This window comes from Anthonomus grandis, chromosome 12 (genome assembly GCF_022605725.1).
Source record: "Anthonomus grandis grandis chromosome 12, icAntGran1.3, whole genome shotgun sequence".
Classification (NCBI taxonomy): domain Eukaryota; kingdom Metazoa; phylum Arthropoda; class Insecta; order Coleoptera; family Curculionidae; genus Anthonomus; species Anthonomus grandis.
In genome coordinates this window covers 21,009,872-21,035,903 of record NC_065557.1, presented here as the reverse complement: position 1 = coordinate 21,035,903, position 26,032 = coordinate 21,009,872, and the positions used below count along the sequence as shown (strand labels likewise).

Here is a 26,032-nt window from a genome sequence, read left to right as displayed (position 1 = left end):
CTCAGTAATGTTATATCTACATATACATAGATTTCCACCGCTTATTCTTTTAAAATAAATATAAAAGAAATTGGTGACTTTTAAAGATGCCTCTGATTTCTCTCGAGAAGCTTTTAACAGTACTAATTTTATAATCGGTTAAGTTTATTATTTATCATATTAGATCATATTAAAATATATCTAAAACAAATAACGGAATTAGATTTTTCTTTTTATTTTTATCCAGCTTCTCTATTCACCCAAGTTAAAATTACGCTTTTTAAACACTTCAAATGCTTTTTTATATTTATTTTAACATTTTGTGCGTTTCTAAGATAATTGAACGAAATTAAAATCTAGGAAATGGTTTTTCTAGATTTTTTTGTGTAACCCAATTTTAAAATAAATGGCACATTTGAGTTACTTTTCTTATTACTAACAATAGATACGCAATGGTTTTTTAGTTATAATTGTTGATTTGCTATACATCCCATGATGGTATTTTAACATTCATTTATTGACAGTAAAAAAATTAAATTACGGTACTATACAATATATTAATAATATGATTTATAATTATAATTAAAAAAAATTGTTAAATGAGATTAAAAATATAAGAAACTTAACGATAAAATAATTAAGCTTGAGTTTGAGAAGCATAAAGCTTATTATTAATAGTATTTTTTACACTCCTAAATTCTTAAAGCTAGATATAGATCTCTGTCAGACGAATCCAATAAATTACATAACACCCACGTTCTTATCAATGCGGGAGTTTTCAAACTGCGAGTTAATAATAGAAGCACATTTTACTATAATTTTATTCATGAGCGGAGGTCCAGCCTAATATCTTTTGGCTATTGAAATTTTCCTTATTCAAATAGCCCTACTATACAATGTTACTCTCAAAGTTTTCCAATAACATTTAATATCCATGTATATATTGAAATCATGAGCAAAATGTCCATTTTCAGAATTATCGGCTTTATAATAATTGCTATTAATGATAATTTAAAATAATAGAGCTAATATAAACATATAATAGTGCCAACTATTAAATAAGGTTATCTAAAGATATCCAGTACAGAAAAGACAGCAAACAGGTTGATTATTTCATATACTTCTTTAAAAAAATTAATTACATTACTTTAAAGCCAATCTGACATATAGGGTAAAGTTTGTAGGCTTAGATTAATAATGGAAAGTAGAGGTAGATACTATTATACTGTTTCCGTGCCAACATTTTAATAGTTTATATGCACCATATATTAAATATTCTATTAATTCACATTTTGCAATGATGTACATCAAACATTTAATTAGTGCCTACCGTCGGTAGTGAGCAAAACCCAAAATGCATGTGTAATACACTATTGAAAGAGTAATTCCATTAACTACTTAAAATTAAAAATATTCGATATGGCGCCCATGAGAAACGGTAAGTTGATGTTTTACAATTTATCTTAAATACGATTAAAAAAGAAAGCAAATTATTAAAGTTTTCTCGGAATATCTATTAATATCTCAATCAAAATTAAAACTAAGGCATGAGAAATTGCAGATTTCTGTTTTAAATTCCATAAATATTCTTAATTAAGAAAATATTATTTCAGGGTTATTTAAAATTATTTAACCATTACTGATTATACACTATCGGGCAAAAATAAAGAAACTTTTAAAAATTAGGTATTATTTGAATACGCCGAGCGTAATGCAGTCAATAATATTTTTGAAGATTTTATTTCGGTACAATAATAAACTATATATAACGAAAACCAAAGATTTGATTTAAATAAACAAAATACCCTAAGGACAAAACCAGAGAAACAAATTTTTTTTACTAAATATTTCAACATAGTACTTATTTCTAAAGTATTTAAATTAATAGTAGTCTCTCTTATTCGGACATCGGTTTGGCATGGATTTCAAAAGTTTCATAATGGTTCCTTCTCCAATAGAATTCCAGAATTCTTGCAAAACTTCTAATATACCAAAAATTCTGCTAATCTGGTGTTGTCTTATATGCCGGTCTAGTTGCTCCGAGAGGTTTTGAATAGGGTTAAGATCGGGACTTTATCCAGGAAAGTCCATAGCCTTTCCGAGAAAAACCATTCTTGAATTACCTTTGATTGACGTTTAGGGTCGTTATTCTGCTGATATATCCAAGTCATTGGTAAATTATCCTCAGAAAATGGTAGCATTACATTCTTTAGAACATCTAAATACCCAAATCGATCCATAATACCCTCAACAATATGTGATGGTCCCCTATCATACCTAGAAAAGCAACCCCATATCATACAGGATCCAACACCATGCTTTACAGTACACTTCGTATACTTTGGATCAAATCTTTTGCTTTCTGGGCGATGTATCCACGATATTTCATCAGACCCAAATAAATTAAATCTACTTTTATCAGTAAAAAGAACTTTTTTCCTGTCCTTGTCCAATGCAAATATTTTTACTTTAACTCTTTTAGAGTCGGGGCTTCTTGGTCTTCCTGCTGATTAGCGGTTTTTTAGCGGCTCTTCTTATAAATAATCCTGCTTCCCTTAGACTTAGTTTTTGTATGGTCTTAGAACTAATTAAATTTCAATGTTTTTTGGTTGTTTTTCTCGGGGGCCATTTTTTTAATCCTCTTGAACGAATTTCATGTTTTAAAATTAGAAATTGTTGCACCACTCTTGTGTGCATCAACTATTTTTTGTACGAAGATCTTCCGACATATATTTTCCGCGAGGCATATTCACTGAAAAAACTATTAACAGATATCACGTAAAGCGAAATAAATACTAAATTCCGTTCGTTTCGTTATAAAATATTTCATGCTATTAATAAACAACTAATAAAAGGAATATGGAATGTGATGGAAAAAAACTCCGTTGTTAAGAGCGACAATATTTTTAGGAAATAATAATGTAAATCCAGAAGGTTTTTGAATATAAGGAATTTTAAAAAGTTTCTCTACTTTTGTCCAATAGTGTATATTGGAAAAACTATCAAGTTTTAACACCTGAAAGAATTATTTTCAACAATATCCAACATTTTCTTTTTATTATTCTCTAAAATGTAAAACTAAAAATCAGATGAGAAAGACGTACTTGATTTAAATTCTAAAGATTTAAATCATGTCTTAATAATTTAAGGGTTCCAATTTCCCTTAAGTCACAAATTCCACTCTCCATTTTGGGAACCAGAGGTTTTTTTCTGAATTATACGTCTTTTGATTTTTATAACCGTTGATTAAGAAAGTGTTAAACCAGTGTATTTGTATACGTATGCGCATTCATATCGCATTCCGAGATTATACCAAACCACTATTATTTATTTGGCGATAATTTACGGGACAAAGAAGACAATATAATATTTATTGATATTTTATTGATTCCGTATTATGTATATACCTCCACCTCATTGCCTTGCTATCTCTGTTCACAGCAGTTTTATCAATTATATATTTTTTACTTGGAATCTGATAATATAGGTAAGTTGTTCATACACAATAAATATATGCATATTTTATAATGTAGTGTTAGGTTTCACACTTAATAATTTAAGATATAGCTTAGGATTATCTGAAAAAATATCTATTAGTTGATTCACCCAATGGCTTCTTTATGAATTTTTTGGTGAATCAATTAATAAAACAACCAAAGGTACTCAGATTAAATAAACTAATGATTCGTTTTTAACAAAATTATGACAAGATTTGGTTTTTTTATATGGCAAATGTTAAAATTAACCCTTTCTAAAATTATGTCATAGGGAGCGCGACCAGCAACACTTTTTTTATCTCCCTAACAAATATTATGCACAATGCATATTTAAAAAAAAAACTATGCCAAGCTTAAGAAAGTTACGGAGTTTAAAAAAAAAATCCAAATGTGCTGGTGGCGCTCTCTAAGACATAGATTTAAAAAAGATTAATTTTAACACCTTCTTAAAAACGAATATTAAATGCTAAATTTGCGGCCAAAGTTTTAAGTTTCGTAGCAGGCAAATTTAACTTAACCTGTATATTTAGGAAAAATAAAATTAAAAGATAATAGAATAAAAAGGATACAGAAAGTTAATCATAAAAGTAATATTATCTATGTAATGGAGACACTGTAACGTATACACTTAGTAGAAATTAGTAGTGAATTAATTAAAATTAGTAGTGAAGATGACTGATTCACCACTCATTCACACATTCTTATCAAGGTTATCTATCAAAAATAGATATAATAATTAAAGGTTATTGTTTTCGACAATACATGCAAACTAAATTGAGTCTTATTAAAACTAGAGACCAGATTGATCCTATTTAAATTAAAATTTTAGTTTTAATGTATCTTCTTTTACAGTTTCAAAGTTTAAAAAAGTTGCTTCAAAAACCAGTAGAGCCTTCTCAGTTGCCCAACATATATTTGCTGTGATTGACCTACCTGTCAAAAGATTTTACTTTTCTTACTGTGCGCGTAACGTCTTGAATACACAAGGGCTTAGGTTTCATTCCGAGTGATACATAATTATTTAATTTTAAATATTCTTCCTGTACTCAATGAAGCTTAATCAGGTCCTGCGTTAAACATATTGATGAGGAGAGCTTAAGGGTGCTTTAATGGCTGGTCTATTCGTTGAGATTTTTAAGAATTTATTACACACTTCCCTCTCTAATCATACACTTTGTACTAAAGCAAGGCAGTGAACATTTCTTGGCAGAACTGGTGATATTATGAAAGTCCAACATCAAGATATGTGTCCATTATCTTGCTTTCTATTCATAAAAGTTTAAAATTTCTCTCGAATTTTTAAACGACGTTCCCTATTTGAATATTATTGGTATTTCTTCGTGCCAATCGTGAAGATTGCTTGGTAAAACTGATAATTAATTTAAAAGAAGAGGTATTGTCTTTGCTTTGAATGATTGTTAATGCGTATTTCTATTGTGACTGGGTGCGTGGACTGTAGTAGTTAAAAGGGCGTCAAAAGAGTTCTATACATTCTTTAGATTGAATGTTCCCACATAATTATTATCTTTAACCGAAGAATAAGTTAAAAGATAATGGTATCATAGCCCATATAGCTTAAGTTAAAAAGAAGAATTAACTACAAGTTATGTTGATCTACTTTCACTTCATGTAAACGGTAAACTTAGATGTAGTTTATTATCTGCCATACTCTATTTTTAAAGCATCTGTCATAAAAATGTGTCATCTATTTCTTGTAAAACTTGTAATACTCAATTAATAAAAAATGTATTAATTTTAATACGGTACCATATCAAATTTGCCGCCTGATATTAACTCTATAGGCGGTTACCGATATTAATGTTTCGATAATATGCTTCAAAGGTACAAAGCGTATTGCTCCCTGGTAAACGATTCCTTTGCAAGTAAAATTCCTTTACTCGCCGTAGAGTTTGATGCCCTACTCCGGCAGAATTCCCGCGACGTCTGAGCGTAAACGGATAACTAAGCTTTGATCCCATTTGTAAGCACACTGTACTTACTAGCTACCGACTATACTTTTTTTATTTAAGTTTTCTCAGATGACCGATTCGCAAAAAAATATATTTATTTGATATATTTTTTCCATAATTATTTAATTAGCAGTTTTTATAAACATTAGTAAAAGATTTACATTGTTAATCTAATGAGATGACGATGAAAAAAAGACACTTGAATGGGAGTATTTGAAGAAAAACACTTAAAAATTAAAAAGATCCTCAGAGATGTCAGACGAGTCGATGCTTGATAACGGTTTGGGTATACTAGGTATTATAACGGTTGGATATTCTTATGTATACGGTTTGGGTATATTTATATTTCGATTACAAGAGTTTAAAGGTATTTGGAATTTGTTTAGCCTAAAATTGTGTAGGGAAAACCTCGTAAAATATTCAAGATAAAAAAATACCTTAAATGATGCTGCGTACATTATTAATAAAATATGTGTGCCTCCTAACTCATATTACCTACTAATACTATTTTCAGTTTTTTTATTTGATCACATTTTAATTGATAGTTCTATGTAGTTTTAAGTACGATCTCGCAGCATAATAATTTGTAAGAAACTATTCGATTTATTAAGGTCATTTCTAGGATCCATCTCACAGCACGCAGCTCACAAAAGGCATAGTTTAGTTATAGTTTATATATATATAGTTTATATATATAAATAGTTTTCAAACAATTTCTGTAAAGAGATATGGCAGGGTAGAGGTGATTCCCGAGGCCGAGGAAAAGATGTTTTTTAATTAAATTAAATCTCTAGTTTTTTTTAGATAACTAAGGAAGATTACTTACTTTTAAATAAATCGCGAAAGCTATAACGATTTCATTGAGTGATTAAGAGATTTCTTTAAATAATATTCCATAATATGAAAAACTATTAATATTAATGTAAAAGAAAATATAATATTTCAGCTCCCTTCCAAGCAGCAGAAATATATAGATAGATAAGATTGTTTTATAAAACCTGTATCTCAAAGCACTTATTTTATCATAAAATTTTTTATAAAATATGGTTTTTTATATGATAGAATTATTTTAAATAAACTATATATTTAATAATTTTATTTTTATTTTTCAGTACGTATTGAACATATGTATAAATACACACATTGGAAAAGTCTAAGGATATTTTTATAAAATAATAAAATTATAAAAAAAATTTTTTTGGTGATCAATTTAAATCAAATTTGAAGATTGGCTCATCCTGTAGATTTCTGTAAGACAAACAGAATCTTAACACTGATAACAAATATTTTAGGAATTTTTTCACAAAACAGAAAAAACCATTTTCGTTCATGGTACAGAGTTACTGCTTTGCAGAGTGAATAAAAAAATTGTGTTTTATTATGGAACGACGTCATTTAACTTTGGACGAGATGAATAGAGCTGTAGGACTTCTTCAAGGAGGCATGCGGCAAATTGATGTAGCTGAGCGTCTAGAAGTCTCTCAGAGCGTTATAAGTCGATTATGGCGGCGTTTTCGTGAAACTGGAAATCCAGCTGAACAACATCCAGGACGTGACCGCGCTACGACAGCTGCTCAAGATAGATTTTTAGTTTTAACTGCTAGAAGGCAACCTAACATTACAGCTCCTGAATTGGTTATCAACTTGCAGAGAGTACACAATATTACCGTAGGCCGTGATACTATAAGAAATCGTCTCCATGAAGCCAACCTTCACAATCGAAGGCCACTTAGATGTCCACCTCTTCCCAGAGGCAATCGCGCTGCGAGATTAGAATGGTGCCAAGAATATCAAAACTGGAATGAACATGATTGGGCTACAGTTTTATTCACCGACGAATCCAGATTTGGATTTCATCCAGATTCACGTCAAGTGAGGGTATGGAGACGATCTGGAAATGCAGAACGGTTAAGACATGTCCAGCAAGTGTATACATACAGAGGGGGTACAATTATGGTATGAGCTGGAATAATGATGGGCGGTAGAACCGACCTCGTTTTTCCAGATCGCTTCCTTACAGCTCAACAGTACATCGATACCATTCTTCAACCTGTTGTTCATCCGTTTGCTGGCGCTGTTGGCCGAAACTTCCACCTAATGCATGATAATGCGCGTCCACATGTCGCACGCGTAGTGAGAGACTGGTTGGAGAACGAGAGGATTGATGTATTGCCATGCCATCTCCTGACCTTAATCCAATTGAGCATGTATGGGATATGCTCCAACGAAGAATGACTCCACAGATGGGTGACATTTACACTGCCTTTCGTTTCCGGGAGCGACTGATAGCGGAATAGGCAAACTTACCCCAACAAAACATCGACAACGTTATTTTGTCTATGAACAATAGATAGCCGTCATAAACCAGCGTGGAGGTCATACTTTGTACTAATTTGCGTTTTTTATAAAGATTTTTTTTGTATCTAATTTAAAAAACATTTTTTTTCATTATAAAAAACAATAAATTTTTAAAGAAATTGTAGATTTTTTTTTTAATTTTAGTTATAGACAGTTCTTTATTTTTGTAATTTTAGTTATTTTTTTAGTATAGTAAAAGAGTCTTAATTACTATAATTCGGCTATTATTTATTCAGAACAATTAAAAAAAATAAGGTCAATTTATAAAAATATCCCTAGACTTTTCCGATGTGTGTATATAAACTTATATATTTAATACATATAAACTATTATTTTAACTAATATACAAAAATTTTCTTTAGTAGTAGACTTCATGTGCTGCTTGGGTTATGTATCCATCTTCAGCAGTTTTAAAGGCAAGAAGTATTTGTAAGGGTACATGAAACGTTTCCTGATTGCTGAACTGAATTGCTATCGTATTGCCGTTGAGATTACTCGATTTATTTTCCCTTGATTTTACTTTGTAAGCCATCCAGCCTGAATCTAGGACTTAACGACATCTTTAACAACGTTCGAGAATACTTTAAATAGTTACTGTACTGTATGTATACATACTTAATATTATAACACGTAAATATAAATATAAAATTAGTTGCCTGCAGTAGAAAATTTAATCGCAAAAGCAAAAATATATTCCATATATGAGGAGCGATCAAGCAAATCCATATAAATCCACTTTTTAACAAAAATTAGTTTTTCATTTATTTCTATTTCATTTTACCATATAAATCCAATGTTGAACTCAAATTGAAGCAAAAGCCCCCTAAGTCTCTTTTAAAATTGACCTCGAAGGTAAGTAGATCAAGCGAAACCAGATAAATCCATAAAATAAAGAAAGCGATTTATGTTTTTATGTTTGTAGTGTAAAGAAAATAAGGAATAAACATGTAACAATTAAAAAAACCCTATTTTTTTGTAGTAAAAAACAAACCTGTGAGCATATATTTCTATTTTATTTGTTTATAAGTAAGTAAATACAATATTACTAATATTGTCTTTCAGTTCTATATTATCAAAACTTTTACTACACTATATATAATTTATTTGGATACATTGACGGTTGCCATATTAGTACATTTTTTTGTAAACATCTCGAAATTTTATATAATGAATTTATCTAGTTTTACTTGATCGCTTTTCATATTATTTAGGTGCTGAGCTACATGATCTATTACCAAACGAAAGTAAAATATTATGTATAAAACGATACTTAGAATATTATCTCATCCATCTTCTCTAAAACGCCATTTCTTTAAATAAACGCGATAATAATATAATTAAACATAATGGGCCACTCTACTACATACATCATCATAAAACCGCAAGTGAAACCTTTGATATACTAATAATTAAATATATCGGTATATTTATTTACTACACCTCAATCTGTCCCGTAATCTCATAATATAATGTTATATCCTTGTACCGACCAGAACCTACCGTAACTTATTCTATTTTTACGCTTACTATATTTAAAACATCGGGAATACTTGGCAAGGTCAGGTAGTACAATTGAGAGAGACAGCAGACAGCACCGGTTCGGAATTAATTTTGTTTGGCCTTCTAAAAACGGTCTTGATCTGGTTACATATAAGTACATTCGAAAAAAAACATTACTGCAAGTCTCAAAAAATGTTTTGATGCCGATGAGATAAGCGGAATTTAACATAAACAAAGTAAGTTTAAATTTAGTTTTAATATTTATATGATCTTGGAGACATATATAACGGCTACATTGGTAAATTTTTAAAAACAAAATTACAAATTTTTTGTAAAAATCAATATATAAGATATAATATATGAGAATTCAAAATTACATAAAACACGCTTTAGACATAAATTATCTTTAAAACCATGTCTGGAAACAAAAAGAAATATACACTACCGGACAAAAGTGGAGAAACAAAGTGTCTTTTGTATTTATTTTTATATTAGTGTATTTGATCATTTATTTTTTTTAAATACAATTTTGTTTCTAGTCTTCAGTACCTCAATAAAAAATTAAAAAGAAACAAGTGACAACTAATATATTTTATTCTTGTTTTTACAGGGGTCAATACACTATTTTTATTTATTTTTTATACACAATGTATTAGTTAGTTGTACATACAAAGACTAATAATGTGTAGCAAAACCCCTATTTTTTATAACTTCAGCACACCGACTTCGCATAGAGTTCATTAGGCTGTCAATATAATCTGCTGAAATGGAATTCCACTCCTCTTGAAGAGCTGTGAACAAATCATCCTGGTTTCTAAATTTATCTTTATTTTTTTGTCTAATTTTCCTATCTAAATGGTCCCTTAGGTTTTCTATCGGGTTTAGATCCACATCACATTGTTGTCTTCAAACCATTTCTTTACTACTTTTGCGGTATGCTTCGGATCGTTATCCTGCTGAAACGACCATCTAAGCGGCATATTTTCTTCTGCGTATGGAAGCATATGATCCTGAAATTCTTAAAAATTGAAATCTGTCCATTTTTTTCCTTCAACTTTTCTTAATGGTCCTACTCCTGATCCGGAAAAGCAACCCCAAACCATGATATTGCCTCCTCCATGTTTCACAGTTGTCCTGGTGTACTTTGGATTAGGTCTAGTATTGGCAGGACGACGAACCCATCATTCCATCAGATCCGAATAGGCAGAACTTACTTTCATCAGAAAATAGAACCATTTTTCACTTTTGGGTTGTCCAATCAAGAGGTTCCTGTGCAAATTGGAGTCTAGCCAATCTATTCTTTTTAGAAATGAATGGTTTTTTGGCTGGACGACGGCTATAAAGTCCAAATTCAGTCAAACGACGACGAATAGTACGCACAGATACCGAAACCCCAGGTATTTCATTATAAATTTCTGTGGCGGGCATAAAGGGATGTTCTGTTGCCAACATTTTTATTTTTCTCTCAATAACTTTATTCGTTTTCCTTGGCCGTCCATACCTTGGACGGGTAGTCACACTATTATATTTTTTAAAAGCAGCAATAGTTTTTGAAACTACGGATCTATTACGATTAATTTTCCTAGCAATTTCACTTTGTTTTACACCAGCTTGAAATTTTGAAACAATTAATTTTCGGAGATCAATACTCAGATCTATTCCGCGAGGCATTTTGCACAAATCGTATACAGGGTGCCTCCGATTAAGTCGGCACTATTGGTATATTTGTTAATACTTAAGATACAGGGTCGGTTAAATTAGCAAATTAGTAGGATTTTTTCTGTTGATTAAAATGGTGAAAAAGAAAAAAAATTGAACATCGCGTTTTCGAGAAAATGTGAAAAATGTACTTTTGTTAAATGGAATCCCCTGTATATTTTTACATAAATCAAAAGATAATAATTTTCTTAATAAAAAATTTTATTTACACTAACATGCTAAACCTATAAATAACAAAGTTATAGCGATATTAATAATTTTGTCAAATTTAGGCAAGTTGGCTTTGAAATAAATAACATTAAGTAAAACTTCTAATTTACAATAAATGAGCAAACACATCGCCATCTTGTTTAATACATTTTTGAGCACACTTAAGCACACGTCTTGTAGCTTTTAAAATTGATCTTCTATCTATTGATCCAATTATTTGCCTAATATGTGTTTGAAGTTCATCAACGGTTCTGTATTTTTTTATACACTTCATTTTTTATGTAACCCCAAAAATAAAAATCTAGAGGGGTTAGGTCTGGTGACCTAGGTGGCCAACGAATCGGCCCACGTGTCGCAATCCATTTATCGTCAAACAGTCTATTAAGTAATATTCTTACATCATTTAGTTGATGGGGAGGTGCTCCATCCTGTTGAAAATAAATTTGTTGCCGTCTCTCCAGGTTTACATTATCCAAATAAACTTCCAGCGCTCCAGATAATATGAGATCAACATATCTCCTTCCAGTCAAAGTGCCATCAAAAAACACAGGTCCTATTACTTGGCTTTTCTATTAAGCCGCACCAAACGTTTATACTAAATTGATTTTGAGGATTTCTGGGATCAGTAAGGAAAAGATTTTCTTAGGGCCAATAGTGTACATTTTTACGGTTAAACATACCTTTGTTTGAAATATGGTTTGAAATATGATACTTATATGGCACAAATTTGTGTTTCTTTAAGACCCGCCAAACTGTTACTAAGCTCACACCGTAAGCTCTTGCTAAATCTCTAGTTGAGTTTTCCATATGAGCTTCAAAATATGCCAAAATAGAAATTTCAACATCCTCGCTTACTATAAATTGGTTCCTTCTTCTAGTTCCTTTAAACACGTTTTCGTTACTTCTAAATTTTCTGTAGAGAATTAAAAAGTATCTACGGTTTGGCAAGTTACGAGTCTGGAATCTCTGGCGGTACTCTTCTAGCGCTCTGTCACTATTTTTTCGACATACAACATTCTAATATATCACATTTTTCAATATGCGTAAGGGCATTTTACTAATTTAGATTTTACAAAAATCACAAACTTTGCTAACGTGTAACTGTCAGTATTCTTTATTTAATAAAATCTCTACGGCTACTGTCATTTTATTATTCAAACAATGATTTATTTGTTTTGCTCTCAAAAAGTTCAAGGCTAACTTGCCTAAATTTGACAAAATTATTAATATCGCTATAACTTTGTTATTTTTAGGCTTAGGCTTATAGTGTAAATAAACTTTTTTATTAAAAAAATTACTATCTTTTGATTTATGTAAAAATATACAGGGGATTCCATTTAACAAAAGTACATTTTTCACATTTTCTCGAAAACGCGATGTTCAATTTTTTTTCTGTTTTCACCATTTTAATCAACAGAAAAAATTCTACTAGTTTGCTTATTTAACCGACCCTGTATCTTAAATATTAACAAAGATACCAATAGTGACGACTTAAACGGAGGCACCCTGTATAACAGTTCTCAACGTTAAGATCAAACTAATGATAAATAATCGCTTTAAATACCAAATAAGATTTGTTTGGAATGTTAATTCACTTTTGTCCGCATAAAATAGCATAAATAATTTTTTGATCAACTGATAAGGTAAATACAAACAAGAAGGATGTGTTTTTATGCTGCAATAATAGAGCTAAATATTTTCTACTAAAAATGTAAAATAATATCTTGTATGATAAGATGTTATTGTTAAATTTGTAAATGTTTCTTCACTTTTGGCCGGTAGTGTATATAACTTTATTGTTATTGAAAATGAAAAACATGGCATACAAAATACTTGTGAACTCTGATCATTCAATATCTTAAATTGCAAGTTTACCTGTTTCTGGGTAAGAAAACTCTTACTAAACTTTATAAGACACTAGTTTACATCATTTTTATATTTATATTCTCAAAACCAACTATTTAAAAATCAGTGTGGCCTCAACACAAGAATGCGACATGACAATTAAATCCTAATTAATCTTTTTATTTAGTAATAATTTTTTTAAAGTTTTTATTAGTACCTAAGATTTAGAATTAGTAATAATAATTTTAATTTTAAAAATGTGAGTTTAATTGCCGAAAAAGTTTAATCTTGTATTCACTCAATTAGCAGTTTTACATTTTTATTTTTATTTCTTACTAATTTTATCTTTTGTAATTCATTTGTGCACATCAGATTATATACTACAAGTTATGCCTAAAAAATATGTATTTTACTGTATAATTTAAAAGATGTTTTTAATTTTTTGTTATTTGTTTAATTAGGCGCTTTAATATACTTGCAATATTAGAATTGATTATTAAAATTATATAACTATTATTTATAAACTTGTTTTACTAAATAAAATTAAGAAAAAAATCTTATATACATACAACATAAACATTTTCCAATATATTAATGCACATTGGTCATAAATAAACTTTAAACAAAGTTACGTATATGTTTGGGTAATGTAAGTACTTATATATTATTATTTTTATTACCTTGGCCAAAATCGATAAAAACGATGCCATTAAGGTTATTGCAATTGCACCTTTTGCATTCAGATTTGTAATTCCAATGTCAAATTTATTATTCTAAATAAATTGGTTTATCAAACATTAACTGGTTATATACTCGTAGTTACATTACATATAATTCTCATGATAGCTTTTTTATTAATACGAAAAAATATTTTACCAAAGTAAAAGCTGTATAGTAATGGACAATATGCATGTACATAAATGTATCACATAAGCTAAAAGGACTAAAAAATTTCTTTAATAAATAATTCTTTATGATAAATTACATATTAATACAAAAAACAACAAATGAAAATATTTAAAAAACTTATCAATTTTTAGATACAAAAAGTTTATTCTATGATAAACATTGACAGTTTTTATTTAAGTTTGAAATTTTTTTTTATAAAATGAAAGTTATTAATTGTTTAATTTATAAATTTCGCGATATTGATGGATTTAAGTAAAACGTTTGACACATTGTGATAAAAAACATTATTCTTAAGATTAAAAAAAAATTGGTGTCAAAATGACTAAATTAATTAAAAACAAGAGCTAATAGTGTATTGAATGCCTTATAGAATAAAAATAGTACGTATTTCTATAGTGCCTTTCAGAATATTAAGTATTTAATAATATATTGACTAAATACAATATTCGGGATATGATAGATCTTATTATATTACTTATAAGGCACTGATAAAAATTAAAAACGCACACTTTACGCCCTCGGCCTCAGTAATCCGCACCATCTGTTATGACCTGCCTACTCTTAAAATTCTCTGGAATAGGTTGAATTGAATAACAAAAACTTGGGTTCGGGTAAACCCTATAGGAGTTTGGGCATTTTTCTCAGAAAAAAAACATGTTTACCTATAATATAGTCGATTCTGTATTATTTCTTAATTTTACTACTATACATACTATACTGACTTACTTTAATATGTTAAAATGCTTGTGCTGTAATTTTTTTAAAAGACATCGTATTTAAAGCTTTGGAGCTTGAGGAAACTATTTGAATTGAAGCAGATCGTTTTAAAATTCTGGGTTATATTGCGATGATTATCACCTCTGTATAAAATACTCCAATGAGAGACATTAATTAAAAAAGTGTGTATAGAGCGGAGTATATAGGAGAATTTTAGAGCATCAAAACTTCTTCATAAAATAAACTTATTATAGCACATCTAATCATTACTAAGATAACTCAATAAGGTCCATTACATTATTTAGGCAATATTTTTGTTTGGTGGTGTGAGAAAATATATTTTTCCGAAGATAAATATGTGAATAATTAATGCTATTATAATTCAGAAGCCTAACAATAAAATTAAAACTAATAAAGTTATGATGTTGATTAATATCATCCAATAGCAGTTTTGTCATTATTAGTCAATGCCTTTCAAGAAATAATCTGCAAATATATTTACACGTCTTTATATTATAGCATATAAATTTATGAGCCTGGTTTTATAAATTACTGTATACATTTTCAAACTGGTGTGGCAACATTATCAAATGGTCTTAAAAGGATTTTAGTGCAAAGTAAGCAAATGTTCTATCCTAATCTCAAGCAGAAAACAAAGTCAAACCACAATATTATCTTAAGTAGTATAGATTAAAGATTTATAATTAATTTTTAAGGTAAGATAATGTATGAGTTTATAAGAAGAAAGACTAAAGATTTTAAAAGCCTTTTTTGTATTAATCAACAACATTTTGTGCGTTAGCTATATACTAAACTATGTAAGCATAATTTGGCCTACTTGCCAAATAGAATCACCATTCTACATTTTGGAATGTCGGCCTTATTTCCGTTTGGCAATCATTTTAACTGAGCCTGTGGTTATGTAAATAAAATATAATGTGTTTACATTCTCAGATCGCTCACAATTTAAGGTAAGTATGGTTTGTAGTAAAAACTTCAAACAGGTTTTTGATTGATCTTTTTTATATAATATTTTCAATAGATTTTCGACGACATCATTCTTCAGCCAAATATACTTTTTTAATAAAAAATATCCCATGTTATCCAACTAGAAATCCTCTTGGATTTTATATACCTGAGGCATCCCTTAACAACCATAAATCAAGATCTCTTTTGTGAGTCACGTAATGTATGTGAAAATAACAATATCCAAAATGAAATAGGTAGATTTAGAATTTGAATGAGTAGCAAGTGTAAAATCCTTTCTTAAATTAAATATTAATTATTAATTTAATTTTACTATAATATATAATAACTTTATAATGTTATTTATTCTTTTAACAGATTAATTCATCCTAATAAATAAAAGTAAGGTATCATACAGTAAAACTGAAGAATATATAGAATTTAAATTCAAAAGGTAAATGGGTTTAATATATGGGAAATGTAACCAATCAGCCATTAAAATTCCATTAACACTATCTTAAAGATCTTATATTTTAAAACCTGCATAGAAAGATAATTAAGTTCCTCAATCATTAAGTTAAATATATCTTAAGACAGTATTAATATTATTTAACCTTTTGATGGGGTGGTTGAAATGAATCGTAGTTGTAAATAGTTTTGCTGCTTACAACTCACCTTTATAACCAAATACTTTTTATAGTTAAAATAGAATGATAAGAAATAAGTATATTTTAGAAATAATTTATTAGGATTTATTTGACAAAGAAAATACGATGTGCCTTTTTTTTAAATCGTATATGAGCTATGAAACTCAAGGAATTTGAAATGATGACATATTTATATCAGATAGATTTATATCAGATATTCTTTCCTTTATATTCATTAAAGTTAAATATTAAAGTTAAATCTCATTCACAGAATTTCCAATGAAATAGAAAACACATTATTTTTTTTAAGAGAGCTTTTTTTGAAACAAAAAATTATAAAATCAAAACCGTTAAAAATAAATAATAAAAATTGGATATCAATGTTTACCTGCAATTTATGTGTACTGATGAGTATACCTTATATATATTGGTAGAACTTATACTTTTCAGTGCACATAATGTTTTGTGTTGTAATGTGGTTTAAATTAATATTTTTTAACATTTTTTCGCGTCAAAGGTCTTATAAACAAATATTATACAGTGCTTTCATTTCAAAACGATCCACCCTTAATAACTTTCTTAAAAAAAATGTCTAGAAATAATGAATATTTTATTTACGTCAAACTTTGATATTTTAAATGAATACTTTTAGTGTGGTATCTACATCATTTTAAAATTCTTACATTTTTTATAATAGATCATAAAAAAAATACAAGCAATTTAGAAATTAAAATGTGTGGTACTAAATAGTACATTTAGTTCAACTTTTTTTTGAAGTGTCTTCAAATTTTTTGCAAAAATCTTTGCAGTCTTATAACTTTGTATGTGCATTTATTTCACTTATATTTTTTGCAAAACCTACCTAATAGGTAGAAAAAAACACTGCAATACCTTACATTTTTAAGGCGTTTAAAAAGCAGGCGATTTATTATTGTTAAAACTGTCAGTTTGACGCGTGCAATTTTTCAATTTTAGTTAAAACAGTGAGTTAATAAAATGGTGTATACGCTAGCCGAAAGAATAGAAATAATTTTTCTTTATGGAGCTCAAGATCGGTGTGCTCGCAGAACCGCGAGAGCATTTAATGAAAGGTATCAAGATAAAAACGTGAGCCATAAATACGTATTAGAATTGATACGAAAATTTGAAGAGACGGGATCGATTTGCAATAAGAAAAAATATGAAAATAGAGTTGTCAATGAAGCATGCCAAGTTGAAGTACTAGGACAATTTAGGAGTACTAGGACAAACCCCACCTGAGAGTATTGAGAATTTAAAAAATAGAATATTTCAAGAATGCAGAGAAATTAGCGGGCAGACATTTGCCAATGTTCGTAAGGAGTTTGAAAATAGGTTTTTTTATTGTCTTGCTAATAACGGCGCGCATTTTAAATATTTAATAAAATAAATTTGTTAAACTAATTAAATTTGTGTTTCTACCCTACCGATTTACACTTTAATTGCTTCTTGGTCAATCAATTTTATTTTTTTTACAACCATTGATAGCATAATGAATGCCCTTTAAAATAATGTATCACACCATGGGGTAGCCATTTGACATGCCAAAGTTTGGCGTAAATAAAATATTCATTATTTCTAGATATTTTCGCTCTATTTGCTTACACATATACCGATTTCATTTTTTTTGGTACCGTTGAATAGAGAATTTCAACATGATGGGGGTTCCCATTTGACATATTAAAGTGAGGTAGCTGGAGGTGAGGAAGTGATTGACAGAACTTCAGTAAATGTATAATTAAACGTCCCCTCCTTTTTTTTTTTTTTGTTTTTTTTGTTTTGTTTGAAAACACTGTATAAGTGTGTTTGTATTCAAATATATACATAGCTATGACTATATTAATTAATAATTATAATTATCAGTGGCGGCTTCTCCATTACATCATTTGATCAATAACTTCCAAAGAAATATCTTTAAGAGTTTAAATTGAACTTCAAATGCCTCAAAGATATGAAAAATTACTTCCGATTTCTGGAAGTTATAACAATAACGTCAAATATTTGGAAAAAACTTTAAATTATAAATGATTAAAAATTAAATTACTCCCAAGCAGTGTTCCTATGACTTAAAAGATCAAAAATACGTTCAAACTCTGCTACGTCGATTAAACATTACCGTTTCCTCCTAAATGTCTCAAAGACATCAAAACGTTAAATAAATATCAAAGCAGATGAATTCCTATACCGGCGATTCAAATAAAAACTTATATATGTTATAAGTTTTTTAATTTTCGAAATATCTCTCATCTTATCTTTGCTATCCCCTTATCCTCTCTATCCCTTGTTAATAAGTAGATTGTCAACTTTATCATTTTCGATTAAAGAAACCTTAACTTTTTTCAATAGACAAATTTTGCAGGCACGGGGGTATGGAAAATAATGTATAGACAAACTTTTGCCTATCTTAATATTATAACTTTCTATTATGTGTATGATTTTAAAAATATATTGTTAATATAAAACAAACAAACGTTAATTTACCATGCACCATTCACTAGTACAGAGTAAAGAAGATGAATGATTTTATTACTTCCTTTTGTTGAACGCAGAAATACCACAGTAGCACTGAGTATATGGGACCCACATTTTTTAATAAATTATCAGTGGTCGTAATTTTCGAATTAAAGAATACGAGTACAATTGAATTACACACCAAAGAATGAACTCTTGTCAGTGGCATTTCCATGTTTTTTTTCATTTGTGTTTCTGGTTATACAGTTGGATATTTGAGCCTGTAAGTTTTGCTTAATCACAAAATGTTTGATATGTTGAATATATTTTAGGTATATTAATTTAAGTATCTAGTTTTAAAATCTTTCTAAGAGCTTTAAGTGTATATCCAATGCTCCACCACTACACCACTATTTACTAGGTTAGTAAAATTCTACAGGCGCCATATAGAGCAGAGTTGGTTCAAGTACCTCGTCAGTCCTTTAAAAGTATGCATTAAACTTTTTAGCTCATTAACCATATAGGTACTTAATTAATACGTTTATTGCACTTTAAATCAGAACTATATCAATAAGCAAAGTAAGTATTTATTACTAAAACTTTTTTTTCTTTGGACTTTATTCGGACTGGTGGACTTGGAAGATAGTCAGAATAATATCCATAAGACATCAAAAAGTTTTATTAAAATGAACCATTAAAAGATTAATATTAAATCATTGAAAGATATTGAAAAAATCTATTTCCACCGAGTTAAATGTCGATCAAATCTTCTCCTTCTTTTTCTATCTGGATGTTGGTAATCATCAAGGCTATCATCGTTTTTTTGACGGCTCTCCGAAATACATATTCCATTAGATACAAAATAAACAGTTTTGGAACCACAATAGTTCCTCAAGGTGGTGTGCCGACAAGTTACATTTGTCACCTAAATATCTGCGTTAATATATTTGACGTTCTTTTGAGAACTATTAAATAAGTTACTAAACTTCAATAGATCCAAAACAAAATCCCTAATTTTAATTTTTTTGTGTATTTGTCAAATGTTCATAAGGTTCTGTCAAAAATTGATTTAAATTCATTTCTTATATCTAAAAATACATACAATGATTTATAAAATGAACTAAATCAAGAAACACTATTTAATTATTTGAAAAAAAATATTACCATGCAGTTATCGGATTAATAAATGCATTATGTTTATTTAACTGGCACAATTATCTTAATACGCATATAAAAAGCAGAAGTCAACTCAGGGAACATTTAACGACTGATTATAAATAAATATCTTAGCATAAGGTTTCATTGGTACACATGATTATCTTGTCATTTCTTGTCAGGTTAAACGAACAATAAATTAATTATGCAAATAGTGGTGTTAACAACCGCAAGACTAATCGGATTTCATTAATGTATGGTTAAACGTTTTCGGGTCGTTTTCTCTAACTTCATTTTATTCAAACAATAATGAAATTGACGAATAAGTGCAGTTATATTATAATAATTGATATAGAGATAAGAAGAACATGTCTAATTAGATTCTATGTGAATGATAATACTTTTTTTAGAGCTTATGTAAATTCATAGAACTAGATTTATTTGAATTAAACTTTTTAAAGGAAAATATGAATCTGAATATCAAAGTAAAGGATTTATTATATAGGAGAATAAAGCCTTGTACTTAATAATATAACTAGATAAGAAATAACCCAGTAAGTTTTTCTGGTTTCAATGATAGTAACGGCTACCGACTTATCAGTTAGATATAAGTTAAAACAGTACAAGGTTTCTTACTTAGAAAAGTTGTTATATATCGAAGTTTCAGGTATACTCAATATTTTACCAGGAAATATATACAGTAAGTTTTACATATATAGTAAGGTACTAGAATTTAACAGAACACGCTTAATCTCTATCACTATAATTTTAACATTTTGGCAAGGGCGGGATAGAACCTAAAAAACGAAGCGCCATTTGAAAGATGAAGAACATATTTCTTCTTATTTGAAAAATTAATGGATGGATTATAGTGAGGAAATTCATGTGTAAATATGTCTCCTAAAAATAAAAAGTATTAAAGCTGTAAACCTTGTTGCATCATCTTTATCTAAACTATGTGACATTTTATATTTTGCGTCAACCTTATGTAGAACTAGAATAATTTCCAACAAAAATTGATAAATTACAGAGCAACAATTTATATATACATTTCGAATCATGTGAAATTCTAATTAATAAATCACGGACTAGTTTTATTTTACAAGATGCAAGATTTATTGGCCTGCTATTTGTGTTAAATAAATGTATACATAAAGCTCATATTCGTAGGCCTTGGTATTTCACGATTAAAATTGGTTATTAAGTTGACTTTATTAGGAAGTATTAAGGCCTAAAGTTATTTTTTTTAATAACAAATAACCTAAGGTGAGAAAAAATTATTTTGGTCTTAGCCTGTATGCAAAACAAAACAACCACCAATTAACACCAATAAGAAGGGAAAAGTAATCAACTTCGGCGGCGGAATATTTGTTAGCACTTTTTTGTGCCTTAATAGATCATTTTAAACTCGACCGACCAAAATATTCCAGATGGTATTTCAGGAAATGCTCCTTAGTGCATTAAAAATAGTCTGCAGTTTCTTTCCTTAAAGAGAACTAATTCTACAACGCTTGTTAATAATTGTCTAGTACCATAAGATAAGGATAATATATTTATAATCAACATTAACCACGTTAATAAATTTATATATTTTTTAAAATCTTTTTTAGGAAGAACTGTCGAGTAATTTAAAATTTATGATCTCAAATTAAATCTAACTAAGATGAAGCCTATGTTTATTCTAGGGGAATTAAAATATAATAGAATATAGATGTTAAGCGAACAGTTGCAGGTGAGAGTTTTTAGTGGGCTGAATTCAATTAGCTTTAATGAACATAATAAAAAACTGAGTAAATATTATTATTTTTTTCAAGAATTGCCACTTAACTCTGTTTAGCCACTACCTTACTTTATTGTACCTAATAGATTGGAGCTTAAAATGTAGTTAAGAAAATAACATAGTTCTTCCATTGACGGTTACAAAATGTGTGAATTATAAATGAAGTAATACCTAAAAAAGTTCATATAGCATGAGTGCTGATTCTTTACCGTTTTCGAGTAAAGAATTGCTATCAGACATGACTCCTTTGTCAACTCCTTTACATACCCTCTAAGGTGATCGTTGGGCCGTATTACTCGTCTCAAAATAAGAAGTTGAGAAAATGACAAACATATAAGAGTGAATAATAAAAACTGCTGAGTATAGAAACAATAATAGAATGTATATTTAGATTAAAATTACTAACATACTAGTTGAGAGGTTACCATATACTAGAGCTTCCTATTAAGGTTATAAATAGATAACCTGTAATTATATTATCCGTTAACCGATGTGTTAATTGATTTTTACAAATATTGGAATACTTATACACCCTAGAGCTCAGAAAAAATTACATAATCTTTTTACGAAAACTATTACTAGGAAAAAATAATACCAAATAGTTTTAGAGTTTACAGTTCAATATTTTATAAAAGAATTTAAAAATTGTGTTCCATGCCTGCGATGTATATATAAATATTCAAAGTTTTCTGATTATGTTATTTATGTCCATCCAAGTTTACAAATCTTTTGAAAGTGGATAGGTCAAATATAAGGCGAATGCAAGAATTTCAAATCTCTTGCAGTGAACCATTATCATTCGCATCATAAATAAACTTTGTCATAAATCAGTGATGAAGGTCCTAAAGATACACTGAGCCACCACCAAGGAGGTTACAATGTTTTTTAGCTTCAAGTTAAGCAGACAGCTAGTTTAGTAAAGCTATTGCTATCTTATTTAAGACAGATGGAGAAATATAATCTAACTGTTCATAGAGTTTCGACAAGTTTTTCTATTAATAAGTCTAGTTTAAGAAAGTGTACTTATCAAAAGTTAATCATGAATCCATTATATGCTTTCTGTAATGTCTATTTAAATATTTGTAATATTCTTTTTTATTTTATTTATATTCTTAATTTTTTATTCATAATGTTGGTTCAATTACAAATAGCATTTTTTATTTTTATTTAGAATATTTGTCAAAAAACTACTATTTTTTTAAAAACATGCCTATAAATTGTTATCTTAATTAAAATTTATTTAAATGCTATGTAAATGCTTATTAGTTTCACGTGGTTAGCAAAAAGGAAAAACGAGCGATAAATTTAAAATGTTCAACTCTTACTCAACTCTTGTTTATTTATGATATTAATCGCTGAAAAACATGATATATGATCTTTTAATTTATCTCCATAACATATTTATATTATGGCTACCGTTAAACAACAATACTTAACAAGTATCCATTCATAACAGGAATATACTATACAGGGTGCCCCACAATCAATGCCACAAGCTATAAATTCTTTATTTTTTAAATATAAATTTTTTTAAGAAAATGTATTTTTAATAGTCATAGGACCACTACCCAAAATTACTTAAAAAAACACATCATCCCCTAAAAACCACCCCAACTTTTTTTTTCAAATGGCACCACCATCATTTCTTCTAATGTTTAGAATGCTTGTAAAATTACTAATTTAATTCCATTAAAAAAAATCATGTGTTAACATCAATGTAAGAAATTTTTAAATTTTAGGATTAAAATTTTTCTGTTGCAAAAATTAAAATAGCAAGTTTCTCTTTAAATTCAATTTATTTATTATACAACATTTTAAAATCATATTAATCTGTTTTAACAAATTTAAAACTATTATTTAATTAAATGCCCAAATTGAGCTCCATCAGCTTCCACGCAGGCTTCATATCGCAGAAAGATTTCTCTTGTAGATTCTTCATTAATCATGGAAGCAGTAATTGTTTGACAGGTTTCACAAATTCGGTTTTTAAGCTCAAGATTATTAGATGGTCGTTGATAAACAATATCCTTTAAATAACCCCAGAAAAAAATCCATTATGGGCATATCTGTAGAGCGGGCTGTCCACCTAATAGGACCTCTATTCCAATCCAACTTTGAGGAAATCTATTGTCTAAATATTCTGTAATCTATCCATTATTATGGAATCTACTTTCATCAGTCCAACAGATTTGTGACAAAACTTTGAGATTGTCATGAATCTAAACCGGAAGAGATGCAATAAACTCTTACCTTCGTTGGTAATCAGTAGGGCGGAGTTCTTTTTACTAGTTAGTATTATCGAAGAATTCGCTAAATGGTACATCTTGCAATATTACACTTTCTTGCGATTGTGCGAAGGAAAACATGTGGATTTACGGCAAGATAAGCCAACATAGATTTAATATTTTCCTCATTTCTTGCTGCCATTTGATGATGGGAATATTTTAAATTTAGAAATAATCGGGTGCACATTTTCTCCTTCGTTCTTGAAAACGTCTTATATGAGGGTGTAGGACGATTAGGAAAACTTTTTCGATAAACCATTTCTGCTTCACCACATTTTTTCCTACACTCTCCGTAAATAAGAAGCATATCGACATATTCATTTGGAGTAAACAGTTGTGGCATTGTCATGCATAACAATAGCAAAACCAAATAGCGGAAACTATGCAACTAAAATGTGTATGAGCTATACAAAAAGGCAACAAAACTGATTCTTAAAAATAACAGAATATCAAAACGGAGATTGCCAATTTAAAGAATGCATGTATTGGACCATCATTTTTTTAAAAGCATTTAAAAATACCTCATACCTAAATATTTTATACTAAAGACCAAGTTATATTATTTGTTTACAGACAAAAATACGCTATGCCCCTAATAAATTTCAACTAGTATCAATAGTGTTTGGAGCGTTATTGGCAAATACTCTTGTTCTTTTTAACTTGTCTGAATTACTTAAATAAGATACTAATAACTTGAAGATTTGATAAGGTTTTTAACAAAGGCATGAGTAAACTAATAAGAAAATCAATAAAAGATATTAGGTATGTGCCTTAGCCTTACGTTGATGTTAGCACATTAATAGTCTTATACAAGCATTCCAAACATTAAAAGAAATAATGGTGTCATTTGAAAAAAAAGTTGGGTGGTTTTTAAGGGATGAATTTGTCGGGGATAGTTTTTTTTAAGTAATTTTGGGTAGTACTTTAAAAAAATACATTTTCTTAAAAATATAAGGTTTGCCTGGGCCGTTGATTGTGGGAAACCCTGCATATAAAACTGCATATACAGTTCAAAATAAAACTAGATGAATAGTGGTATTCTAGAAATATTAAGGCAAACAAAATTATCAATAAAATATTAAATTCCGCATTATGGTCATTTTTTTACTTAGCATTTAAATATCCATTCACGTTTCGGACCTTGGATACACAGTGGTTTCTAAGAAAAAATTCCTTTTCTATGAATTTCGAGAACGTAACTGTTGTATACCCTAACTTATTTGTGTTTATTTTTTACCGTTGTAAGAAGCCTATAAACATATAATTTTACCAATTTAACAAAATATCTAGCTATGAAAAGTAGGATATCAGATATTCTGAGAATATATTTGACTGCCTCTTGTAATTTTGACCAAATGTTATTATCACTTATTATTAATTTTGATATTATTAACCAATATGGTAATCTCTAATTAGTTAATATGTTATAACAATACTTACCAATTTGTTTTATTTTTAAGTAATTTAAAAATTCCAAAAGAAAGTCCGTGGAGGTTCAGTTGATAAAATTCTGAGGTTTTGTTGGCTTGATTAAGATCACGAATTGGTTTAGTATATTTCTTTAGCCGTAAATAATTGAACAAATAGAATATTTAAAAAAGATGACATATTGATCACACCCGCACTTGCCTTTAATAGCCGTTTATTCCTGACCAATTAAGTACCTATTCTGTACTAATAAATATTTTACTTCGATTTTATTAAATTCATGTTATTAAATTAACATTCCAAAGTAATGTCCTATTGAAACGTGCGTAAACGTCAATAAGAAACTTAAAACTGACCGTAAAGTTGGCACCGGCATGCAGTCGACAGACTCGTAGCCGGCTCTCCCACTTTCACACAAGTCGGCTTATCTTCCTTGAGTCAAAATAATCATTTTGTCGCCGTCTGATAGAAATAGCATTGATCACTGCCTAAGGTGGTGTCATGATAACAGAACATCATTGTAGTGCTGGAAGCATTGTTTAAAATCGTCACGATTGTATAACGTGATGCGATCAAAAAACTTTCACAATTTAAATAT

The 26,032-nt window shown here is 28.9% G+C and overlaps 1 protein-coding gene across 3 annotated transcripts in view; it reads right to left on the bottom strand.

Moving 5' to 3' along the window:
* Positions 1-25,799, bottom strand: part of LOC126742875 (protein phosphatase 1 regulatory subunit 3B) — an 84,509-nt gene extending 58,710 nt beyond the window's left edge. Inside the window, exon 1 of one of the 3 annotated variants that reach the window (XM_050449725.1) lies at positions 25,447-25,799. The gene's annotated coding sequence lies outside the window, so the exon portion shown is untranslated. The remainder of the gene's footprint in view (positions 1-25,446) is intronic. The other 2 variants (XM_050449722.1, XM_050449721.1) reach the window with 2 other exon arrangements.
* Between the last annotated feature and the right edge of the window lie 233 nt (positions 25,800-26,032).